At 36.2% G+C, this 27262-nt stretch overlaps 1 protein-coding gene and 1 non-coding gene across 3 annotated transcripts in view; both read right to left on the bottom strand.

The window, feature by feature from the left end:
* Positions 1-27262, bottom strand: part of GPC5 (glypican 5) — a 1663234-nt gene that overhangs the window by 76051 nt on the left and 1559921 nt on the right. The gene's annotated exons all lie outside the window — the stretch shown is intronic.
* On the bottom strand, positions 4202-4308 carry LOC138447003 (U6 spliceosomal RNA). Its single transcript, XR_011259640.1, has one exon. It is a non-coding gene; the product is annotated as a U6 spliceosomal RNA (small nuclear RNA).

Genomic DNA, 27262 nt, shown 5'->3' with positions numbered 1-27262 from the left:
GTGTATCACAGGAGTGATGGCAGTGTGCCCATCTTGGTTCTGAGAAGGAAGTTTATTGATGTAAATCTCATAGTGAATACCAGTGATTGAAATGCCAGTGATTATACATAGCTCTTACTTCTTGAAAAAAGGATATTTTTGTCAGAAGTGTGGAAGCTTTGAAAATGCTATAAACAGAATACTTGGATCAAAGTAAATGGTTTTGTAATTTTTCCCTTGTGTGCAATGGAAAAAGAGAGAGTGGTCATTTAGTTTTGGATAGATGTGAAGAACCAGAGGTGTTATTATATCCTTGGAACTGGAATTGATAGTAAGGTAAGAACTAGACAACGTCTCCAGGTAGGACAGGTTTTAAATTCTAGCATCATGATATAAAGTGATGGGAAGCTTAAACCAGAGCTGATATTCTGTCATTTGTATTTCTCTTTTTCTTATCTTCCCTGATGGCACACGTTAGTTGAATGCATACTTATCTACAGTTAAATGGCAAAGAAAAGGGGAAAATTAACACATATTTAGAAAATGTAGGTGGAGAGTGTTGGGATGGTTTATTTCATTGAAATGACTCCATGGTTCTATCAGTGCTAACAACAAAATGCTAACATTTTATAGGACCCAACAAGTTGCATCAAAACAATTTTATAATGGAAATCCACTGAAAGGACCCCTCTGAAACTTGGTACCCATTACTACCTCTCACCCCTCATTTCTTACCTGATTTTGCTTACATTTAATCTTAAATACCTTGTGCCTTTGTTTTATTTATTTTTAAATTTTTTTAAAAATATAAATTTATTTATTTTAATTGGAGGTTAATTACTTTACAATATTGTATTGGTTTTGCCATACATCAACATGAATCCGCCACGGGTGTACACGTTTTCCCCATCCTGAAACCCCCTCCCACCTCCCTCCCCATACCATCCCTCTGGGTCATTCCAGTGCACCAGCCCCAAGCATCCTGTATCCTGTATCGAACCTGGACTGGAGATTCGTTTATTATATGATATTATACATGTTTCAATGCCATTCTCCCAAATCATCCCACCCTCGCCCTCTCCCACAGAGTCCAAAAAACTGTTCTATACATCTGTGTCTCTTTTGCTGTTTCGCATACAGGGTTATCGTTACCATCTTTCTAAATTCCATATATATATGTGTTAGTATACTGCATTGGTGTTTTTCTTTCTGGCTTACTTCACTCTGTATAATCGGCTCCAGTTTCATCCACCTCAGTAGAACTGATTCAAATGGATTCTTTTTAATGGCTGAATAATACTCCATTGTGTATATGTACCACAGCTTTCTTATCCATTCATCTGCTGATGGACATCTAGGCTGCTTCCATGTCCTGGCTATTATAAACAGTGCTGCGATGAACATTGGGGTACACGTGTCTCTTTCAATTCTGGTTTCCTCAGTGTGTATGCCCAGAAGTGGGATTGCTGGGTCATAAGGCAGTTCTAGTTCCAGTTTTTTAAGGAATCTTCACACTGTTCTCCATAGTGGCTGTACTAGTTTGCATTCCCACCAGCAGTGTAAGAGGGTTCCCTTTTCTCCACACCCTCTCCAGCATTTATTGCTTGTAGACTTTTGGATCGCAGCCATTCTGACTGGCGTGAAATGGTACCTCACTGTGGTTTTGATTTGCATTTCTCTGCTAATGAGTGATGTTGAGCATCTTTTCATGTGTTTGTTAGCCATCTGTATGTCTTCTTTGGAGAAATGTCTATTTAGTTCTTTGGCTCATTTTTTGACTGGGTCATTTATTTTTCTGGAATTGAGCTGCATAAGTTGCTTGTATATTTTTAAGATTAGTTGCTTGTCACTTGCTTCATTTGCTATTATTTTCTCCCATTCCAAAAGCTGTCTTTTCACCTTGCTTATAGTTTCCTTTGTTGTGCAGAAACTTTTAACTTTAATTATGTCCCATTTGTTTATTTTTTATTTTATTTCCAGTATTCTGGGAGGTGGGTCATAGAGGATCCTGCTGTGATTTATGTCGGAGAGTGTTTTGCCTGTGTTTTCCTCTAAGAGTTTTATAGTTTCTGGTCTTATGTTTAGATCTTTAATCCATTTTGAGTTTACTTTTGAGTATGTTTTTAGAAAGGGTTCTAGTTTCATTCTTTTACAAGTGGTTGACCAGTTTTCCCAGCACCACTTGTTAAAGAGATTGTCTTTAAGCCATTGTATATTCTTGCCTCCTTTGTCAAAGATAAGGTGTCCGTCAGTTCAGTTCAGTTCATTTCAGTCACTCAGTCGTGTCTGACCCTTTGCGACCCCATGAATCGCAGCACGCCAGGCCTCCCTGTCCATCACCAACTCACGGAGTTCACTCAGATTCATGTCCATTGAGTCAGTGATGCCATCCATCTATCTCATCCTCTGTCGTCCCCTTCTCCCTGCCCCCAATCCCTCCCAACATCAAAGTCTTTTCCAATAAGTCAACTCTTCGCATGAGGTGGCCAAAGTACTGGAGTTTCAGCTTTAACATCATTCCTTCCAAAGAAATCCCAGGGCTGATCTCTTTCAGAATGGACTGGTTGGATCTCCTTGCAGTCCAAGGGACTCTCAAGAGTCTTCTCCAACACCACAGTTCAAAAGCATCAATTCTTCGGTGCTTAGCCTTCTTCACAGTCCAACTGTCACATCCATACATGACTACTGGAAAAACAATAGCCTTGACTAGACAGACATTAGTCACAAAGTAATGTCTCTGCTTTTGAATATGCTATCTAGGTTGGTCATAACTTTTCTTCCAAGGAGTAAGCGTCTTTTAATTTCATGGCTGCAGTCGCCATCTGCAGTGATTTTGGAGCCCATAAAAATAAAAGTCTGACACTGTTTCCACTGGTGCGTGGATTTATCTCTGGGCTTTCTGTTTTGTTCCATTGATCTATATTTCTGTCTTTGTGCCAGTACCATACTGTCTTGATGACTGTGGCTTTGTAGTAGAGCCTGAAGTCAGGCAGGTTGATTCCTCCAGTTCCATTCTTCTTTCTCAAGATTGCTTTGGCTATTTGAGTTTTTTTTTTTTTTTTTTGTATTTCCATACAAATTGTGAAATTATTTGTTCTAGCTCTGTGAAAAATACCATTGGTAGCTTGATAGGAATTGCATTGAATCTATAAATTGCTTTGATTCACTATATTGATTTTCACTATATTGATTCTTCCGATCCATGAACATGGTATATTTCTCCATCTATTAGTGTCCTCTTTGATTTCTTTCATCAGTGTTTTATAGTTTTCTATATATAGGTCTTTATTTTCTTTAGGTAGATATATGCCTAAGTATTTTATTCTTTTCATTGCAATGTGAATGGAATTGTTTCCTTAATTTCTCTTTCTATTTTCTCATTATTAGTGTATAGGAATGCAAGGGATTTCTGTGTGTTGATTTTATATCCTGCAACTTTATTATATTCATTGATTAGCTCTAGTAATTTTCTGGTGGAGTCTTTAGGGTTTTCTATGTAGAGGATCATGTCATCTGCAAACAGTGAGTGTTTTACTTCTTCTTGTCCAATTTGGGTTCCTTTTATTTCTCTTTCTGCTCTCATTGCTGTGGCCAAAACTTCCCAAACTGTGTTGAATATTAGTGGTGAAAATGGGCACCCTTGTCTTGTTCCTGACTTTAGGGGAAATGCTTTCAATTTTTCACCATTGAGGATAATGTTTGCTGTGGGTTTGTCATAGATAGCTTTTATTATGTTGAGGTATGTACCTTCTATTCCTGCTTTCTGGAGAGTTTTTTTTTTTTTTTAATCATAAATGGATGTTGAATTTTGTCAAAGGCTTTCTCTGCATCTATTGAGATAATCATATGGCTTTTATTTTTCAATTTGTTAACGTGGTGTATTACATTGATTGATTTGCGGATATTGAAGAATCCTTGCATCCCTGGGATAAAGCCCACTTGGTCATGGTGTATGATCTTTTTAATGTGTTGTTGGATTCTGACTGCTAGAATATTTTTAAGGATATTTGCATCTATGTTCATCAGTGATATTGGCCTGTAGTTTTCTTTTTTTTTTTTGGTGGCATCTTTGTCAAGTTTTGGTATTAAGGTGATGGTGGCCTCATAGAATGAGTTTGGAAGTTTATCTTCCTCTGGAATTTTCTGGAAGAGTTTGCGTACAATAGGTGTTAGCTCTTCTTTAAATTTTTGGTAGAATTCAGCTGTGAAGCCATCTGGACCTAAAAATATGGAACGCTTCACGAATTTGCATGTCATCCTTGTGCAGGGGCCATGCTAATCTTCTCTGTATCGTTCCAATTTTAGTATATGTGCTGCCAAAGTGGGCACACCTTGTGCCTTTAAATTCACTTCCCAGACATTTCTGATCCCCTCCTCAACTTCCACTGCAAATCTTTAAATATCCAATTAAAATAAATAAATTTATATAAAAAATAAAAAAATAAAAAAAATAAATATCATGTGCACCATTCCTTGCTATCTTTTCAGAAAAACTTGAGGTTAATTTATCTGATCAGGTATCATGTGTTAATATGGTCATGGAATAAAGAACAATATCTAGCTCATGTAAACATTAAGTCATTTTGAAAGAATGAATATACAGAGCAGTCTGCCATTGTAACATAGAAACACTTTATATTAATATGTGTTCCCTTGGATATAGTAGCTTAATCTGAGATCTTTAAGTAGATGTGAGAAAGATTTTCTGGACAGGAGAGGTTTTAAAGTACGTGAAATCAGTGTGAGGTCAGCCACTTTTCCACTTACGTATATGTCAAGATGTTTATACACCCTCATTTACTCTAGGAAGGGGGAAGTAAGCTACAAGAGGGAATTTTGTTTCACTGAAAGAAAAGTGGAAGTCATGCCAAGTGTTTCAACAGATTGCTAAGGAAAGCAGAATTGGAATCTTCTCTGAAGATCTTTTTAATTGACCTGTTTCTAATGATTTTTATGCAATCTTTCTTAGAGACAAAGCAAAAAAAAAGAGGTGAGGGATCAAGTATATTACATATTTGGGGACTGGGGTTCATTTAGAAGAGTTAATACAAATCATAAGATTATTTTTATTAAAAAATTTTTTATCTTATATTGAAGTATAGTTGATTAACAATGTTATATTAGTTTCAGGTGTACAGCAAAGTGATTCAATTATACATACACATGCATCTATTCTTTTCTCAAGTTCTTTCCCCATTTAGGTTATTGCAGAATACTGAGCAGAGTTCTAATGCTATACAGAAGGTCCTTGTTGGTTATCTATTTCAAACAGAGCCATGTATTCATGTCAATCTCAATCTCCCAATCTATCCCCCCAACCTCTCCCACCTGATAACTATAGTTTGTTCTCTGAGTATGTTTTTGTTTCATAAATCAATTCGTTTGTACCATTTTTTTTAGTTTGGCATATAAAAGTGATGTCATACAATATTTGTCTTTCTCTGTATGACATCAGTTAGTATGATAAAGTCCAAGTCTATCCATGTTGCTGCAAATGACATTATTTAATTCTTTTTAATGGCTGAGTAATATTTCATTGTATATATGTACCACATCTTTTGTTTCCATTTCTCTGTCAATGGACATTAAGATTGCTTCTATGTTTTGGCTATTGTAAATAGTGCTGCAATGAATATTGGGGTACATGTATAGTTTTAAAGCATGTTTTTTCTGCAGATATTTGCCCAGCAGTGGGGTTACTGGATCATATGGTAGCTCTATTTTTAATTTGTTTTTTATTGAACCTCCATACTGTTCTCCATAGTGGCTGTACCAATTTACATTCCTAACAACAGTGTAAGAAGGTCTCCTTTTCTCCACACCCTGTCCAGCATTTATTGTTTGTGGACTTTTTGATGATGGTCATTCTGACCAGTCTGAGGTGACATCTCATTGTAGTTTTGATTTGAATTTATCTAATATAGAGATAATAAGTATATTTTCATGTGCCTTTTGGCTATCTGTATATCTTCTTTGGAGAAATGTCTATTTAGACCTTCTGCCCATTTTTGATTGGGTTGTCTTTTTTTCACATGAGCTGTTTCAGAGGTTAATTTCTTGTCAGTCACATTGTTTGCAAATATTTTCTTCCAATTTGTGGGTTATCTTTTCCTTTGTTTACAGTTTCCTTTGCTGTGGAAAAAAAAAAAAAGCTTTTGAGTTTAATTAGGTCCCATTTGTTCATTTTTATTTCCATTACTCTAGGAGACAGATCCAAAAAGATATTGCTACAATTTATGTCAGAGGGTGTTCTACCTTGTTTTCCTCTATGAGTTTTATAGTATCTGGTCTTACATTTAGGCATTTAATCCATCTTGAATTTATTTTTCTGTATGGTGTCAAAGAATAATGTAATTTCAATTTTTTACATGTAGCTATCCAGTTTTCTCAGCACTATGTATGTAAGAGACTCTCTTTTCTCCATCGTATAGTCCTCATTGACCAGAGGTGCATGGAGTTATTTCTGGGACTTCTATACTGTTGCATTGATCTATATTTATGTTTTAGTGTCAGTACCGTACTTTTTGATGACTGTAGCTTTGTAGTATAATATGAAGTCAAGGAGCGTGATTCCTACAGCTTAATTTTTCTTTCATAAGATTGTTTTGGCATTTGGGCTTTTTGTATTTCCATAAAAATTTTAAAATAGTTTGTTCTAGTTCTTTGAAAAATTCCATTGGTAGTTTGATTGGAATTGCATTGAATCTGTAGATTGCCTTGGGTGTTATAGTAATTTATGCAGGTTTATTCCTAGGTATTGTATTCTTTCTGATGTGATAGGAAATGGGATTGTTTCTTTAATTTCTCTTTCTGAACTTTCACTGTTGTTGTTCAGTTGCTCAATTGTGTCCAACTCTTTGTCACTCCATGGCCTTCAGCATGCCAGACTTTCCTATCATTCACAGTCTTCTGTAGTTTGCTCGAACTCATGTCCATTGAGTCAGTGGTACCATCCAACCATCTCATCCTCTGTTGTCCCCTTCTCCTGCCTTCAGTCTTTCCCAGCATCATGGTCTTTTCCAATGAGTGGGCTCTTTGCATCAGGTGGCCAAAGTATTAGAGCTTCAGCATCAGTCCTTCCAATGAATATTCAGGGTTGATTTCCTTTAAGATTGACTGATTTAATCTTCTAGCTGTCCATGGGACTCTGGAGAGTTCTTCTTCAGCAACACAGTTTGAAGGCATCAATTGTTTGGTGCTCAGCCTATTTTATTGTCCAGCTCTCAAATCCATACATGACTACTGGAAAAACCATAGCTTTGTGTATACAGACCATTGTTGGCAAAGTAATGTCTCTGCTTTTTCATACACTGTCTAGGTTTGTCATAACTTCTCTTCCAAGGAGTAAGCGTCTTTTAATTTCATGGCTGCAGTCACCATATGCAGTGATTTTGGAGCCCTCCAAAAACAGTCTGTCAATGTTTCCATTGTTTCCCCATCTATTTGCCATGAAGTGATGGGACCAGATGCCATGATATTAGTTTTCTGAATGTTGAGTTTTAAGCCAACTTTCACTTTCCTCTTTCACTTTCATAAAGAGGCTCTTTAATCCCTCTTTGCTTTCTGCCATAAGGGTGATGTCATCTGCATATCTGAAGTTATTGATGTTTTTCCTCACCATCTTGATTCCAGTTTTTAGTGTATAGGAATGCAAAAAAATTCCTTCTACTGACTTTTAATTTTGTTTGTTCTTCTTTCTCTAGTCACTATAGGTGTAAAGTTAGGTTATTTATTTGAGATTTTTCTTGTTTCCTGAGGTAAGACTCTATTACTATAAACTGTCCTTTCAGAGCATCTTTTGATAAATCCCATAGGTTTTGGATCATTGCGTTTTCATTTGTTTCTAAGTACTTTTTGATTTCCTCTTTGATTTCTTCAGTGATCCATTAATTATTTAGTAGCATATTGTTTCAGAGAAGGCAATGGTACCCTACTCCAGTACTCTTGCCTGGAAAATCCCACGTGCAGAGGAGCCTGGTAGGCTGCAGTCATGGGGCCACTAAGAGTCGGACACGACTGAGCGACTTCACTTTTCACTTTCAAGCATTGGGGAAGGAAATGGCGACCCACTCCAGTGTTCTTTCCTGGAGAATCCCAGGGATGGGGAGCCTGGTGGGCTGCCATCTATGGGATTGCACAGAGTAGGCCACGACTGAAGTGACTTAGCAGCAGCAGCAGCATATTGTTTAGCTTCCATGTGTTTGTGTTTTTTAGATTTTTTTCCTTGTGGTTTTCCAATTTCATAGTTTTGTGGCCAGAAAGGATTCTTGATATAATTTCAGTTTTCTTAAATTTACTGAGACTCACTTTGTGGCCCAGCATGTGATCAGGCCTGGGGAATGTCCATAGGCACTTGAGAAGAATGTGTATTCTGTTGTTTTTGAATGAAATGCTCTATAAATATCAATTAAGTCCATCCGTTCTAATAGATCTGTGTTTCCTTATTCATTTTATGTGTGATATGTCCATTAATGAAAGTGGGGTTAAAGTCTGCGATATTATTGTCTTACTGTCAGTTTCTTCTTTTATGGCTGTTAGTATTTTCCCTATATATAGAGGTGCTCCTATGTTGGGTGCATATATTTACACTTGTTAAATCTTATCCTTGGATTGATTCTTTGATCATTATGTAGTGTCCTTTGTCTCTTGTAATAGTGTTTATTTTAAAACTTATTTTGGCTGATATGAGTATTGCTACTCCAGCTTTCTTTTGATTTCCATTTGCATGGAACACCTTTTTCCATCCCTTAACTTTTAGTCTGTATGTGTCCCTAAATCTTAAGTTTTTAGATTTTTTACAGCAATGTATTTATAATTTATAATTAAGTTGTTATCACTTTAATTTTTGAGTATTTTGTCTTTTAATTTGCTTAATATCCATCTGACCATAAATTAGAAATATTTCAATTCTAGGAAAAGGAAAATTTGCCATAGTCAAAAGTGAAATCTTTATTGTAAAGGTTAAAAGTTACAGCAAGGGAATCATACTTCATTGCTGGTATGAAATTTAAGGATTATATTAAAAATAGATATGAAAATTCCACAAACAGCTGAGATAATATTTCTGTCTGAATGCCTTATACTTATGCCTTATACTTATCTTGAGAAGTAAATTTGCTTGAATTACAGTGTAGGTTTTCATCATATAAGGCAAACAAACTAATTTTCCTTTCTCAAATCCTCTACTAGATCCTCAATAGGGAGAATATATAATTTCCAGCAGAAAAAATGTATATAAGTGATCCACTTTTTGTTTCTAATTCAGAAACCAAAAAAGCATTGCATGCTATCTTCCTGCATCGATTTAGTATGAATTATGAAAAAACAGAAAAAGTGCCTGTCCTACTGACTATTGTATCTTGCAAACAGTTGAAAGCCTTTTATGTTATGACACTCAATAAGTACCATAAACAAATATCCATAAACCATGTCTGATATTGGAATTTGATAGAACCACAAAAATATGCTTAGGCTTCATGTGTCTAGTTTTCCCATGGGGAGACTTCCTTGTTAATACTTTTGTGTATGGTGAGTCTAACACAAATGAAGCAGCATAGCTTGTGCTGAACAAATACTAGTGTTTGGAGATAGGTATTTACCTATCTAATATCTAAAGTCATTAAGAAAGATGGGGAGACAGGTAAGATATGAAGAAGGATCGAATTAATAGTATGCATTCTACAGTCTACACTCTAGCTGTCCATCTTTCTATTACTCTTAATGCCTAGCATTTAGTAGGCACTCTACAATTTTTTGAGAAGCATTGATTGAATTTACAAAACATTTTCACATCATTAAAAACTGAGATAGAATTAATTTTCTCCTTCCTTTCAGAGATGGAAGAGCTGAGCTAAAAGTATAAATAGCTTATGTGAAGTTATACAATCAGTGAATGGCAGAACATGACTCAAGGTGAGATTTGTCAGGTCCTCCAACCTATTTTAAGGGAGGGAAACTATTTGTATAAGAAACAAGGAGAAAATACAGAAGTTGAAAGAATAAAAGATGCATTGTCATGTAATTACTGAACTGGAAGGAATCCTAACTGTTATGTACTTGAATCACCTTATTTTAAAGATGAGAACATAAACCAAGAAACAGGTTAATAAGATTTAAGTGAAAAGTACAATAACAATACGCTCATATTTAAGTAATCACAAATTCTATAGAGAGCTGCAATTCTTTGAGTTTTACAATTATGTTTTTGAAATCAGGTTTTATATTTCCTGGAATTTACATTCATTATAATTAGCCTTGATATTTTGATCCTCTAATCAGAAACCAAAATAGAAAGCCTTAGAAAAGTTCTCAGTGTTATCACTGTCAAAAATGTGGTCTTTAGAATGCCATTCTTTGAAATGTATTTGTATTTCTTTTCCATCTAGTGTGTGGTTAACTTTTGTTAAGGTTCCATGTATGCTTTAAAAAGCATACATTTTGTATTTGTGCAGTTCAAATTTCTCTATTAATATGAATAATTTATTTTTGCTGGTTTTTAACGTCACATTATCTGTATCTTAGTAGACTTTTTTCCTACATGTTTTATCATCATCTGAGAGAGAGATTTTGCCATATTCCTATATTTCCTTGTAAGTTCTCATGATTTTTTAAAACACTTATTCATGATTTTAGGTACATACAAATTCAAAATTATTATATGTTCTCACCAGCCTCTTCCTTTGTCTCATTATATAATACCCCTTCTTTTCCTTTCTAGTGTTTTATACTTAATAAATTCCATATCAAAATAGAGATTTATTTCTTATGCTATTGAGCAATAGATATGAATTTTCAACCAAAACCTTATGTTATTCTTTACATCTGGAAAATTCTCAGTCATTCTTAAAATATTTTTTATGCTACCGAATTTTTTCTCTTGTATTAAACATACTGTGGCACTTCTAATCTGTTTTCTGTGTTTACAATGTTTCATTTAAAATTTTTTAAAAAATTATTTCATTAGAAATGATTTATTGTGTCCTATATGAGTTATCATTTATTGTTTTCAACTTACTGCTTTCCATTTGACTAATTTAAGATAAATTTAATTGTATCCAATTAATTTTGTTTTCATTTTAATAATTACAGTCTTTGTTTCCTGGTTTTCTGAGGGAATTTTTGTTTCCTGGTTTTCTGAGGCAATTTTCTTTTTGGCCAACACATCCTGGTTAATATGTGTCTGTTGTTTGTTTCACAATTTATCATTTTTTAAGCAAGTATTATTAATGTTATACTTTGGGATCATACCTTTCATATTTGAAAGACAGTTTCTAATTGTTCTTATCTTCCATTTTGTCAGTGAATTATTTTTTCCACTGGCAATTTTGTTGGTCATTTTTCTTTTAGTTTTTCTTCTTCCATGGGGAGTGTTCTTGTAGGATACTTATGTTGGATACAGTAGTCCCTATGCTTCAAGTCCAGTTGTTGTTCAGTTGCCAAGTGACGACTGATTCTTCGTGACCCCATGGACTGTGGCATGCCAGGCTTCCCTGTCCCTCACTGTCGCCCAGAGTTTGACCAAGTTCATGTCCATTGAATCAGTGATGCCATCCAACCATCTTACCTTTTGTTGCCCTCTTCTCTTTCTGCCTTGAATCTTTCCAGAGTCAGGGTCTTTTTCAATGAGTCCATTCCTTGCATCAGGTGGCCAAAGTATTGGAGCTGCAGCGTCAGTCCTTCCAATGAATATTCAGGACTGATTTCCTTTAGTATTGACCGGTTGGCTCTCCTTGCTGTCCGAGGGACTCTCAAGTTTTCCCCAGCACCACAGTTCAAAAGCATCAGTCAATATAGGTTCCAAGTTGTTCACTGAGGGCTCCTTCCCTCTCATAAAGTTGGTAAAAGATTAATTTGGATCAAGTTCAGTCCAGGTAACTTTTCATGCTTTCTTCAGGTATATATACCTGTATAAAAGCTGATGTTCCAGTCAGCTAGGCAGCTGTGTTCAGGCTTTTTCCATGAAACAGTGAGATTCTTTTGCTGCCCACGTAAAAAAGTGAATCTAGCTGTACTCCTGCATCACACTCATGGTTCTTGTGTTCCTCATTACTCCAGAAGTCACTCTTCTTGCTTTTTACATTTTATTGAAGTGCAGTTGACTTACAGTATAGTTGCAGGTGTATGACATAGTGACTCAATATTTTTACACATTAAGAGGAGAGTGAAAAAGTTGGCTTAAAGCTCAACATTCAGAAAATGAAGATCATGGCATCTGGTCCCATCACTTCATGGGAAATAGATGGGGAAACAGTGGAAACAGTGTCAGACTTTTTTGGGGGGGCTCCAAAATCACTGCAGATGGTGACTGCAGCCATGAAATTAAAAGACGCTTACTCCTTGGAAGGAAAGTTATGACCAACCTAGATAGCATATTCAAAAGCAGAGACATTATTTTGCTGGCTAAAGTCCGTCTAGTCAAGGCTATGGTCTTTCCAGTGGTCATGTATAGATGTGAGAGTTGGACTGTGAAGAAGGCTGAGTGCCAAAGAATTGATGCTTTTGAACTGTGGTGTTGGAGAAGACTCTTGAGAGTCCCTTGGACTGCAAGGAGATCCAACCAGTCCATTCTGAAGGAGATCAACCCTGGGATTTCTTTGGAAGGAATGATGCTAAAGCTGAAACTCCAGTACTTTGGCCACCTCATGCGAAGAGTTGACTCATTGGAAAAGACTCTGATGCTGGGAGGGGTTGGGGGCAGGAGGGGAAGAGGACGACGGAGGATGAGATGGCTGGATGGCATCATGGACTCGATGGACATGAGACTGAGTGAGCTCTGGGAGATGGTGATGGACAGGGAGGCCTGGCGTGCTGAGATTCATGGGGTCGCGAAGAGTCGGACACGACTGAGCTACTGAACTGACTGACTGACTGACTGCACCATACAAAATTATTACAGTATTACTGGCTATGTTCTATGTGCTGTACATCCCTGTGACTTATTTATTTCATAATTGGTAGTTGCTACCTCTTAACCCCTGTACCTATTTCGCACCCCTCTGGCAACTTCTAGTTTGTATTGCTGAGTCTGTTTCAGTTTTGTCATATTTGTTCGTTTTTTAGATTCCACATATAAGTGAAAATATACAATATTTGTCTTTCTCTGACTTATTTCAGTAAGTGAAATGACTCTTTTTGCTTCTGAATCACAATATTAGTGGACTGAAGCTTAATGTCAGCATTCTCACCACTCTGGGTTTTTGTTCCTTTTCTGATCCATTGAGTATTGCCTTGTCTTTGAATATGGCTATAATTGATACTTATTATTTAATTTTATAATTTCTGAACTGTGTTGGGGTGGATGTGAAAGTTCAAAGCATAAATTCAAAGCAATGTTTTACCCGAATAGTTTACCAAAATTTTCACATAATTCTCCATACTACTGCCATATTATATTTCTAAAAATCGGATTCAATTTTAGCTCTGTTCTGTTTAACACTTCTTCTGGCTTTCTCATCTCAATATTTAAGTTCCTCAACTTTCCTAAGCAAAATCTAATCTATTTGTTTAAGCATCTCCTACTACACCTCTCTGACTCCTTAGGCACAAAAAAACTGCATTACCCAACCATATTTCCCCTTTCCAAAATCATACACATCTTTCAGTCCAAAAATTTAATGCAAATTAAAAAAAAAACTTGAAAAGTTTTAAATAATGTCCATGCATTTATTCAGCATTTTCTATACCCTACATTTTTATTACTTTCCATCATGGGATTATAATGTCCTTTATGGTAAAAGCCATGGCTTATTTCTGTAAGTGTTTTATATAATTATTATCGGTCAACTGACCAAATTAACTGACATTTGGAAAAAGTTCTATGAATTTCTACTCCATATTCCAATTCAGTATTACAACAGCCATCACTGGGGAACATTTACTATCCATATTTCGAGGACTGATTTTTGAGCCACTGAGATCTAGGGAGCACATGTAATCACAGCAATGGAAACTGATACTTCCACAAAACTTCCATGTACCAGATTCTGTGTGAGCACTTAATATATGATAACTTCTTTCATCCATGCAACAACCCTATAAGGCAGCGACTATTAGTATCTGCATTTTACAGATGTAGAAACAGCCCTGGAGGCTGGTAATGCACAGAGAAGTGTTGTCTGAAGTTACACAGGTAATAAATTGTAGGCTGGGGTTTGCACAGAGGCAGTCTGTCTCCTGGGTTTGTGCTTTTTGCCACCATATTTTACCACCTCTCAATACACATATCTCACCGCTTAATGGACTAAACAAATGACTGGTAGGAAGAGCACCTCACATGGCTTTCAGCAAGCAAACCAAACCACTATGTGAAGGATTCTTCAATTGATTGTGTGTTCCACGGAGAACTGTAGTTAATGGTTTTATCTTGCCGTGATAATTACAACTCCATAGATGTGACATGTGCTTTGTACTTTCTCTTATAAATGTTTGTGGTTGCATGACTTAGGAAAAATAATTTTCTCAACTACTTTGTTCTGTAGGAAAAAAAAAGTTCTTCAAATACAAAAGCTAACTTAATTTGGGTAGAGGGAGATGGAAAATGAATTAATGGTTGTCATCTCTCCATGTCCTATGTATAACTACATACAAGTGATAAGAAATATTTATTTTCTGAAGGGGCATTTCACATGTTTTCAGACTGGAGAAGAAAGGAGAAGCAGATATTAAGTATATAAGTGATTTAATAAGGTTTTTTAATAGTACCTGTTACACATTTAATATTTTGGTAATATTTGTTTGAGCTTGTTGCCTGTAAGAATATATGTTTCTAGAGAGTGGTCAATTCTTTCAACACTAAAGGTATCCTGATGTATGTTGAGAGCCCTTGGTGATTTTTTCATGTTTTAGTTTGACTGGTGGAAGCATCATCATCTGTTGATCCATTGTAGAAGGGAGATAAAAATAATCCCTGGCTTCCTTCTACATTGAGTGGCTAGAAGAATTACAATGGCTTGGCCTTTGCTAAATGGTTTTAAAAGTAAACCACACACAAGCATGACATTTACTCTTGTCTTAATATTGATGGAAGGATTACCAAAGGAATGTCACAGCTGGAGTGACCTTTTAGATAGACTGGTACTATCAACCCATTCATTAATATTATGAAAAGATGACACTTCTGAATGCAGTGACTCTTCTCACATCTATGAATTTAATAATTAGTCATGCTCTCTTTGAGAGTTTTCATCATGGCTAAACTTACCACTGTTGTGGCACAACAACTTTCTTTATAAACTTTACTCCCATATAATAGATACTCACTTAATATATGCAAGCAGGACATACCCACTAATTATAATATAGCAGAGCAAATTAATTCACTCAAAATTATGGTGACATTAGCTCTGTCTCTAAGTGTAAACCAACATACTTGTTTTTCTTTTGAGTGAAGGGAGCTCACTGTTATTAAATGGACCAAACATCCCAAACCAAATTGTCAGTGATTCTTTGCTGTCAGAATAGTCGATGTTTCCCATGAAATACCCGTGTGCATTGCTTTTAGGTAAGAGGAATTTGACTATAGTTTTGTCCTAAATTCTCTGTTGTTTTAAAAATAACTCGTCTACCATTGTTGGTATTATTCCAAGCATATTTTAAAGACCTGGCTTTAACTCCTAAAAGGAATGATCTTTTCCAGTTACATTTAAGCAGAAATGAAGTATGCTTCTAGTACATTTTCTTATAATTATTTTCTTGTATGACACATTCTTTCTAAGCTGAATTCTGCATTCACTCTTTTCTTTCTTTGAAGAGCCAATATTCCAGCTTCTTCTCAATTTCTTTTAAGATGTCATTCAGCATTAACTTTAACCCCAATAGGAAACTAGGCATAGGGGCAAAAACAAACACAAAATAAAGCAGCCCAAGGTTTGAGAAAATCTCTCAATTTTATTATCGTCTTTGGCCTATCCTTCCTAACTTCTTGCTAAATGGCACCAGAAAATATTGATAGATTTTGGCTCTTTTGTTGGGAAGGTGTCATTAAGTCATCCAGCTCCTCATTTGTGGTACCTCTCTCTACAACTGGTTTAGCTCTTGGAGCTTGAACAATCCAATCTAGGCTGTTTAAAAGTCCATTTATTTAAATTGAAGAATTAAAAAATATAGGATTTTCTGTTTAGTGATTCTCACATCATTGTGACTGACCATCAGAGATCTGAAGAGGGAAGGTCTCCTATAGGACATTTCTTCCCAACATCAATGAACATTTTACTAAATCAATATTCATGCCCTCCTATATGTGATCAAAATGTTCACTAGTCTAGTGTAGCTGATAAAAAACCCTGTATAATCAACTGATAATGGTATCTAATAGGTCCAGAGAGAAGCAGGAGTAAGGGTGATTGGAAATCTTCCTGGAGCAAGTGATACCTGCTTTGGAATTTACCAGCTGGAAAATGGGAGTAGAGGCAGTCTATGCAGAAAGATAAGGGAGATATAAACCAGCATGAGCTCTCTAATATGATAATAACAAATAGTAGAATGTTTGGTAGCTAATACACAAACTGTATGAGCTAACAGAAATAATGCTAGTAAGATGTTAGTACAAAATTGAGGCTCATCGATAATTTGCTGCTGGGTTACTCTCTAAGCAAACATCTTGATTATAGTTTCTATCCTTTGCTAGAAAATGAAATGAAACCATAGCCAAGTGGGGTCTCTGATTTATCTTTAAAATTGTGAGCTATGAATCACAGAAAAGAGAATCTATATTCACAAGTAAGTCTAATATAAAGCCCATAATATTTTATGGTTCTAGCTATATCTGAATCAATGGGCATAAATTTGAGCAAACACTGGGAGAGAGTGAAGGACAGTGAAACCTGGTGTGCTGCAGTCCATGGGGTCACAAAGAGTTGGACTTGACTTAGTGACTGAACAACAACAGTGTCTAAAGCTCAGAATTGCCTTTGATATCTTAGATTTTGGGTATGGTACCCAGAAACAAATCAGTCCTTAGTCACAACAGAGCTAATAGCATCTTGATTATCTTCAGGAAAAGTCAAAGAGAAAAGCAGTTTATTATATAGAATTTCACTATGATAAATGTGTTTGGCTACCTTAGACTCTTGGGACATAATGTCTTCTCAGTTCACAATGTAGTCCCTCCTTTCATCAGAAAAGCTTCCTCCTTTCACATTCTTTAGGATTCAGTTCAAATCTCATTTATTAAAACCGTCCTCAGTTGTATGCCACAGCCTCCACTCATTCTCTTCAAATTCCTGGACTTTAATTACCTTGTTTGTTTACATGCATCCTGATTCTGGAATAGAAATCCCATGGATGCAAGAACTGTTCTTCTTTGTATGTTAGTATATACCTAAGACATTAAGTCCGTCTAGTCAAGGCTATGGTTTTTCCTGTGGTCATGTATGGATGTGAAAGTTGGACTGTGAAGGAGGCAGAGTGCCGAAGAATTGATGTTTTTGAACTGTGGTGTTGGAGAAGACTCTTGAGAGTCCTTTGGACTGCAAGGAGATCCAACCAGTCCATTCTGAAGGAGATCAGCCCTGGGATTTCTTTGGAAGGAATGATGCTAAAGCTGAAACTCCAGTACTGTGGCCACCTCATGCGAAGAGTTGACTCACTGGAAAAGACTCTGATGCTGGGAGGATTGGGGGCAGGAGGAGAAGGGGACAACAGAGGATGAGATGGCTGGATGACATCACTGAACTCGATGGATGTGAGTCTCAGTGAATTCCGGGAGTTGGTGATGGACAGGGAGGCCTGGTTTGCTGCGATTCATGGGGTCGCGAAGAGTCAGACACAACTGAGCGACTGAACTGAACTGAAGACATAGGCAGCAATTCAATAAGGGTTTGTGGGAGGACGTGAGGAAGGAAAGATAAATTGTTCAGAATCATTGTAGGGAGATGAATGGTAGTATATTTCTGATTGCTTTTCTTCCTCCCACATTCCTTTCTTCTTTTTTTCCCTTCATTTATTCATTCATAGGTCAATGGGCCAGAATGCCTTTCACATAATAATATTACCCCTGAAAATTGTGTGGAAATTAATTTTTGTATGTATTATTTGTAATTATCTTGGCAATTAACTTGCTCTGCAACATCACAGCTGCTCAATCTCAATTTCTAGTTGATCCTTGGCTGGCAGCAGTCACTAATGCTGTAGCTACACTATGTTTGTTTATCAGATCTAACAATCTGTTTGCAAATATTTTTAAATGCCTAGGAGAATTTGCTATTTAAATGAAAATTTATATTAAGTTCTTAATAATGTAATTTTTAGTTTATTTTACACATCCTCACTTGCACATCCACACATCATCAATCCTTAATTGATGATAATCACCATGGAGCCTGAGAAATAGCAGTAGGAAGAGAAATACCCTTCCCAATGTTAATTTTACAGATTGTGCTGTTAACCACTCTGTTAGTGCTTTCTTACTTATATATAAGAGCTGGAAACATTGATTTGGTAGTGGTTATTCTGTGGGCTTCCCCAATGGCTCATGCGGTAAAGAATCTGCCTTCAATGCAGGAGACTCAGGAGACACAGGTTAGATCCCTGGGTTAAGAATATCTCTTGCAGTAGGAAATGGCAATCCATTCCAGTACTCTTGCCTGGAAAAATCCCATGGACAGAGGAGCCTGGTGGGCTGCAGTCCATGGGGTCCCAAAGAGTCGGACATGCCTGAGTGTGCACACATGCACTGCTGTTCTGTACCCTCTGGAGTTCTACTGAACAAATATATGCATAGAAATAGATAAAATTACGCTGAGTACTCATTATATTCGTGCATATAACATTCAGATTGCTGGATGAGTTTGGTTGCATAACGATATGCACATTGTATTCATGAAGACATTTTAAAGTATTTAAAGTTATCAGATATCCAGAAAAGTGTTAATATTTAAATTTACCACACTATCATGCACACTCTATGATTCTAAATGGAAAAAAAAAAAAAGGGAATACAGTCAGCCCTCTGTATTTGCATCTTTGGATTTAGCCAACCATGAATGGAAAATATTTGGAAAAAACAATGCCAGAGAGTTCCAAAAACAAAATTTGAATTTGCCACAAACTGGAAACCATGCACACAGTATTTACACTATATTTCCTACTACTTTTACATAGCAGTTACATTGTGTTAGGTATTGTAGGTGATCTAGAGATGATTTAAAATACATAGGGTGTGCATGTGTGGGGTACATGAAAATCCTACTATATATAAGGGGCTTGAGTATCCATGGATTCTTGGAAACAACCTCCACAGACACTAGAGGACAAGTGTATACACAGAATAAAGCCATTTAGTAACTGTTTGCGAACTCTAGAAATGGAATGAATATATATAAATTCATATATTTACACATACATATGTATATATTGAACATATAAATGTATATATTCTGCAAATACTGTATCAGTTCTTTTATTTAAAAAAGCACTATTTGTTACTATTGAAGTATAGATTTCCAGAAATTCATTATGTTTACATAATCCCTTTATTGGTTTCCAGAATTCTGATTAGCCAGAGAAACTTGAACTTCTCTTTGTCTCAGTTATTACTTTTCTGTCTTGGTTCAATAACTCTGTTGTGAGGAATATTTAGTTTTATTTACCATAGCTACTTAGTTAGGAAAACTCCTATCAAAATTGTCATTAACTTTTTGATGTGAAGATGTGTGTGTATGTGTGTGTGCATTTGTGTTAGGTTTTCCAAGGTAAAGTGTCAATCTTCTTTACTTATGTAAGTTTTTTAAAAGAATGATGGTATTGTTTCATGTAATGTGATATACAGCCTAAATCCTGGGGTAAATTTTAAAAATTTAAAAAAAGATCTTCTGTGGTTAAAATAATTTCACTTTTAACTTGATTAAATAACATTCTAAGTCTGAATATATTTTCATGGTGTTTTCTGCTTATTAATCACCTTATTGGTGATCTGTCACTGTTATTTAAAGGCAGTCATAATCAATATTTTAACAAAATGTGTTTTACATGGAGAGTGTGCGGATTTTCTAAGAGGACAAAATCTGAAGTCTAGATTCTGGACTAGAGTCTGAACTCAAGATTATGGTGATATTTTCAGAAAACATCCTCCTGACCTTAAAGTAACGTGCACTCTCATTGATATTAAGTTTTTTGAAGTATCTGATAAGCAAAATCTCAGAAATGAACTAGAAATGATCACTTGATGAGAGCACTTTGAGATTTAGGTAGTAGAATGCAGTGACATTAAGTGAATTATAAGTTAAATTAAGACATTGTAGCAATGATTAACAAATATTTTGCTGATACAAATTTTGAGTTATAAGGAATTTTGGACAGGTCTATTTAAAGGATAATATTTAGTAACTATTTCTAAAAAAGTAGAATGAAAGAAAATTGTACTAGACATACAACTATGTTAATCTACTTTTAACAAAGACAGAAAAATTGTAGCTTGAGGATGTAAGACAGATTGCTTAACTTCGTTCACTGACTTGACTTTGAACTGTCAACTTCCTAATTTTAAAATTAGTATGCAGCAGAAGTTATTTTCTATAAAGAAATAGCTTACTAACACTTGTGTTTTGAAGCACTTGGCATTAATATTTCTAAAAATAATGAACAAGCTGTCTGATTTATAAATTTGTCATTACAGTTTTAGTTAATCTGTATCATCTGTTGGAGACCAGTTAATTCTGGGTCAACTGATAAATTAATGTTTTGAATTTTTTTTTAAAATAAAGCCTTAGCTCTCTGATGATTCCACAAAACTTCACAGAGAAGTAGCTGTCATCCATATATGGTGGGTTTAAAAAATACACGGAATAGTAAAACCCTCAGATGTACTCCAGGAAAGAAGGATCATTGCTAATACAGCCTGGGAAATAATGTAGAGTCAACGTTTCATTTTCCCTAAATAATGCTCAAATTAGAGATTGCTTTTTTCTAACTAAAGTATCAGGCTAGTCCAGGTAACCTCTCCCAGCTTTGAGGCATAGTTGGGAAAGAGAGAGGGAGAGGGAGAAGAGGAGGAATGGATGGGTGGTATTTATACATACTCATGAGAATTACACTTGTATGTTCTAGTATTTCATATTTGGAAACAAAGGCAAATAAGTAGGAAGAATTAAAGTGCTTTTAAAATTACTGATCAGATTTTCTACTCTGTTATTTTGAGTGAATGCAGATAGAAAAAAGAACTGGTGATACTGAGTATAACAAGTTGAATACTACCACCTTATTTAAATTGACCTACATGGAATGCAGAAAAGTATCGTGGCAAAATTCAAATTAGTCAAAGTAGAGGATGCCAGTGAGGCTAGAATAGACATGATTCCTTCCCCAATTTTTTGGATACACCAATTCCTTAGCGGGGTGGGACTGGAACTAATATCAGGACAGAATGTCTTTGGAATGAATGTCACGTGCATTAAGTACACATTCGCTGATTCATAAAAAATAAATGGGTCAGTCCATAATGTAAATTAATCTAGTTTCATATTTACCCTTAATAAAGACCCAGATTGAAATAACTTTTAAAGAATTGTTGTTCTGAACCTGTTGCACATGAGCAGGGAGCAGATCATTTCAGTAGTGCTGCTCAGAAAAATAATACCTTTAAAAGCCTGATTCATGTGTAGAAATCCACACATTAAAACCACACCATAAGATATAATCTAAAATAGTTAATAAGTAGAAACATCCTTTATAAAACATGTATAATATCATTAAAAACCTGACAGTAAAAATTGTTAAAATAATTATTAACAAATAAGGAAGGTTATTTGAATTTGAACAAAATATTCATGAAAATTTAGTTTGTTTATATTCACTTCAACCTATGACTGGAAAATCTGCACTTTCAGTGTTGTGTTACAACCTTCAGGCATTGCTTCACACACATGAAAGTAATTTAAACATCCTAGTAGTTCAATAAATTTGCGATATCCTGTAGCCTTAAGGATGAATTAACAGACATATTTTTAAATGTACCATTCCCAAAGAAATCTTATTTAGTAGCTCAAGCTTTTATTTAGTGGTGGTGCTGAGCACTATGATAAGTGCTGGATGTACAAAAAGTCAAAGACATAATCCTTATCCTGGAGTCCTGTAGAGGGGAATGGCAAAGGTTCAACATAAATAATTCTGTAAATTTCCAGAAAAGGGGAATCTATTCTCTGGAGGGACAAAGAAAGAAGTGGTCAAGCCCAAGTGTGTCAGGGAAGAGCTAGTAAAGAATGACCTTTGAGTGAGGCATTTACCAAATTGAAAGTTGGTGTTAAACTTTCCCAGTTTCTGTGTAAGAGACAGAGGATTATAACAAAGGAACGTTGGGGAAGGGAACTGTGAGCATCCTACTGCACAGTCTAGCATATGTGACTAAAATGTGTATCATGATGGAAAATCTAGATTTCAGTTGAGAAATTGATAGAGCATAATTTTCACAATTAAAACTTTTTTCCATAGCTAGAAAATTACTGTTTGTGTGTGTGTTAGTTTCTCAGCCTTGTTCAACTCTTTACGACCCCAAGAACTGTAGCCCACCAGGCTCCTCTGTCCATGGGATTTTTTAGGCAAGAATACTGGAGTGGGTTGCCATTCCCTTCTCCAGGGGATCTTCTGGGCCCATGGATGGAGCCCGGGTCTCCAGCATGGCAGGAGGATTCTTTACCATCTGAACTAGAAAGTGACTACTTATAGGTATGATAAAATTTGGAAAATATGGAAGAGTAAAAAGAATCTTAAAATGTCACTGAATATCTGCCTATTCTGTTAAACAATGATGGTAAGAGACAGCAGTGATGGCCTCCACACCCCTACCCCAAATGTCTGTTCTAATCTCCAGAACTTGTGAATATGTCAATTTGGAGGGCAAAAAAGACTGATGGGATTAAATGAGGACTTTGTGACATGGGAGAATATCCTGGATTTCCTGGGCAGGTGTCCTGATTAGAGTTAGAGAAGGAGATGCGCCTATGGAGGCCAAGGTGAGTGTCTGTGTGTAAGAGAGAGATTTAAAGATGCTACACCGCTGTCTTTGAAAATGGAGAAAGGAATCCAGAGCCAAAAAATGCAGGCGGCCTCTAGAAGCTGGGAAAGGCAAGGGAATGTATTGTCCCCTAGAACCTCCAGGAAGAAGGCAGTCCTTCTAATACCTTGTTTACAGGACTTCTGACCTCCAGAACTATAAGATAATAAATTTGCATTGTTTTAAGCCACTATACTTCTTGTAACCATTACAGCAGCAGTAGGAAACTAAGTAGTTTCCACTTGGAGTAGTAAACTCCAAGTGGGCAGGGGAATACATCTCTTTCACACAGTGATGAATCCCTGTTGGGCTTGCCACACAGAACGTGCTGAAAACTGATTTGATGATGAATGAGAATTTCATAAAGAACACTCAAACTTACAGCCTCTAGGATATTTTAGAAAGTGATATCAAAGAAAGTTTTCTAAAGTAGAGGCATGATATGATTAGATTTATGCTTTAGAACTGTATTTCTTGTGGATATGACCTAAATGAATGAGTGTGGCAGGAAAAGAACACAGCTAAAAGCCTATCCAAAAAATTTAGGCAAGAAGTTATGAGATCTGTACCAAGACGGAAGTTGAGAGGAGAGACAGGAAGGAGGCAGGCACAGGAAGTTGTAACTGAAGCTCTGTGATAGGCATAAGGCCTTGGTGATGGATTAGTTGGACAACAGATTCTAGCCTGATGTTGGTTATTTTTTTAGTCTCCAAGTGTGAACCGTAAGAAGGCATTAAGTGACTGCTAGAGCTAGATTTCTAGAATACTTTAGGGGAGAAAAAAGAAAAGGATCTATTGATGAAATATTAAAATTGACTCACAGTTGACTTACTTGTGGTGAAAACTAAGATGCAGAATTGTGCCACTTGGCTTTTCTTCAGTGCCAAGTACTTATTTATTGGTCACTATTTTATGCTTCTTTTGCCATTTACCTCTTTGTTACTTGAGGAAAATTACACTTTATGCTTTTTTACTCTCTTCTGTGAAATGCCATTATTTCCTGAGATGGCTTAGTTCCATTTAATAGTGAAGCTTAATAAAGAGCTCTGTTTTCTTTGTTTCAAACTGTCTTATATAAAACAACAGCTGGAGGACAAGAACATAAATGAATGATATTACTCAGTTCACAGCCTTCAAATACTGTGACTCATTAAAAACCCTGATGAGTAAATTGCCCGGTATCTCATTTTCAAGATAAATGGAAGACAAAGGAAGTATATGGCAATGTCCTTTCAGCCTAGACAAAACTTCCACAACGTCACAGAAAAAAGTTAATTTTGTCTTTGTCAGTGCCGATGAGGGGCAACTTTATTTTAAATTATTATTTTTTTATTATATTTGAACCTCCCATATCAATATAAATTCTGCCTTAATGAAGATAAGGATTCTCCTTTAAAAGAAATGATTCAAAATTTTTCATTATCAAATGAACAAATTTTAAGTCTTTTACCTTAGGAAAAGCAAAAATGTTCCGATGGTAGTCAGATCTTTCATTATGTCTCTATTTTGTAGTCCCAAACCTGTAAACATTGAGCTTGTCTCCTGTCTGTACTACATTGGGCCAAATTCAAGAATAAAATAGAAGATTAAGAGAAGGTACTACCTGGAAAAGTACAGAGTACAGTGATAGATGTATAAGGTAGGTGCATAGGTGCTAAGTTTCTTCAGTCACATCTGACTTCTTGTGACCCTGTAGACTGTACCAGGCTCTCCTCTGTCCATGGGATTCTACAGGCAAGAATACTAGAGTGGGTTGCCATACTCTCCTCCAGGGGATCTTCCCGACCCAGGGAATGGAACCCGCATCTCTTATGTCTCCTGCGTTGGCAGGTGTGTTCCTAGTAGTAAATAAGCTACTACCTGGGAAGCCCACTATAAGGCAGGAGCCTAATCTAGTTCTGATCAGGAAGGCTTCAAAGGGGAATAGGTGGAGGTGGTTTCACAGTCTGGGAGCTCCAAGAAGATGGGATCTATATATTATTCATCTTTGGGCAACTCACACTTATGCAATGTCAGAAACCTGAAAAGCTTTTAAGAATTTACCTTCAATAGAGAATGTGACTTTTAAATCACCCTTGGAAAAAAACACAGAAGCTATCAGTTAGGCAAGAAGGAAAGGTGCTTCAGGTAAAGGTATAAGATACTTGCAAGGTGTGGGTTGTATGAGACCTAAAAGACTGTATTTGCCATGCTGGGTAGAGGTAATGTGGCCAGAAAAAGTTGAAGGGGGTTAACCCATGAATGCCTTTGTTCGACATGTGAAAAATGTAGGAAGTTTTTCCCTGGGCCTTTAAAAGCCAGTGGAGTATCTCTGAAAGATAAACTTTGAGATCAAGGAATGCCGTTGTAAACAGAGAATGTGAAATGGCTTGCTAGGCAATTAAACAATCTGGTGCAAGAAAACCAGTTTGTAAATCATTGTAATTTTCTCAAGAAAACTTATAAGGCTTGATAAGACAAAGCATGGAGGGATAGATTTTGTATATTGCAAAATAAGATTTGTGATTTCCTTAATTATTTGGTGAATTTCATCCTAACAACTAAAAATACAGGAAAATCATAGGACACATCTGAAAATTTTAGTAGAAAACTCCTTTTTGTACATGTTCAATTACTTTTTCTGAATTTATTATGAAGAGTGAACTCTAACCTCAGAAATATATTTCTCTCCTGCTCAATAAGCAGAAATTCCCAGAAACTTTACAAACTGGGGGGGAAATGCAATACAAAAAACTCTAGCAGCTCATAGAGTAATGCTTCCATCTGCAATTAGGAGATTATAAATTCACAAAGAAATAGAAGTGAGCATAAGAATTAAATCCTACCATTAAAACTCATAAGCTGATAATAAGTATTAAAGAAAATGTATATTTCATTCAGAAGTAATATGTGGTTCTAAATTCTGACAACATTGCCTTTTCCTATTATTTTTCTATATTATGGGAAAGAGTATTTTAATGGAAAATCTCTATTTCTAGCAATTTGTTTAAAAGAAGATAGACATTTCAATGTAATAGGAATATAATAATAACAAGCTCTGAATGCACAGACTTTTAATGAGAATGATCATTACTTGTTTTCCATTATAGTTTGGTGCTAATTTAAGTGCATGCTTCCTTGGGGTACAAAAAAGGTGATACATAAAAAAACTGAAATATTATGTGTTAAATATGTATCTTTGATTTGATCTTTCCTGTATTTGGCAGGGAATGGGCTTCCTGAGTGGCTCAGAGGTTAAAGCGTCTGCCTGCCATGTGGGAGACCTGGGTTCGATCCCAGGGTTGGGAAGATCCCTTGGAGAAGGAAATGGCAACCCACTCCAGTATCCTTGCCTGGAGAATCCCATGGACGGAGGAGCCTGGAGGGCTACAGTCCATGGGGTCACAAAGAGTCAGACATGACTGAGCAAGCGACTTAACATTAACAAGGAAAAAAATTTAATTGTGATAATAAGTATTTTTGATCAGTTTAAAATTGATCAACAAATAGTTACTGAGCATTTACACATTCTAGGCACTGGAGCTTATCTTCCATGGAGAAAATCAGAAAGCAATGAATAAACAAACTACCATATGTGAACTGGTGATAACAACTATGAAGAAAAATTAGGGTGAATGAGATTAAGAAAATTATATTTAGAGGGTACTAAACTAGGCTAGGTGACTGGAGAAGTTCTCTCTTATAAAGTAACATTTGAGCAGAGAACTGAACAAAAAATACTCAAGGTATCTGGGATAAGAACTTTCTATATGCTTACAGCAACTGTGCAGGTCCTGGGCATATATTGTATTTGACCTCTCCATTGATCTGTAGTGAGGCCAGTTTGGTAGCACAGTATGAACAAGCTGGATGGTAGTAGGGGTTGAGGCAGAATTTTGTACATTACTGTGAGTGAATTGGAGAAGGCAATGGCACCCTGCTCCAGTACTCTTGCCTGGAAAATCCCATGGACAGAGGAGCCTGGAAGGCTGTAGTCCATGGGGTCGCTGAGGGTCGGACATGACTGAGCAACTTCACTTTCACTTTTCACTTTCTTGCATTGGAGAAGGAAATGGCAACCCACTCCAGTGTTCTTGCCTGGAGAATCCCAGGGACGGGGGAGCCTGGTGGGCTACTGTCTATGGGGTTGCACAGAGTCAGACACGACTGAAATGACTTAGCAGCAGCAGTGAGTGAAATGCAGTGACACTGGGTATTTTTGAACAAAGGACATCTTAAAATGATCACTCAAACACTTGTGGGACTAGACTCAAGGAATAGAAAAGAAGGTGGGAAACAAGAAACCTGGAAGTTATTGCA

The sequence above is a fragment of the Ovis canadensis genome, chromosome 10 (genome assembly GCF_042477335.2).
Source record: "Ovis canadensis isolate MfBH-ARS-UI-01 breed Bighorn chromosome 10, ARS-UI_OviCan_v2, whole genome shotgun sequence".
NCBI classification, from domain to species: domain Eukaryota; kingdom Metazoa; phylum Chordata; class Mammalia; order Artiodactyla; family Bovidae; genus Ovis; species Ovis canadensis.
Note: the sequence above shows the minus strand (reverse complement) of the source record. Positions and strands in the feature narration are given on the sequence as shown.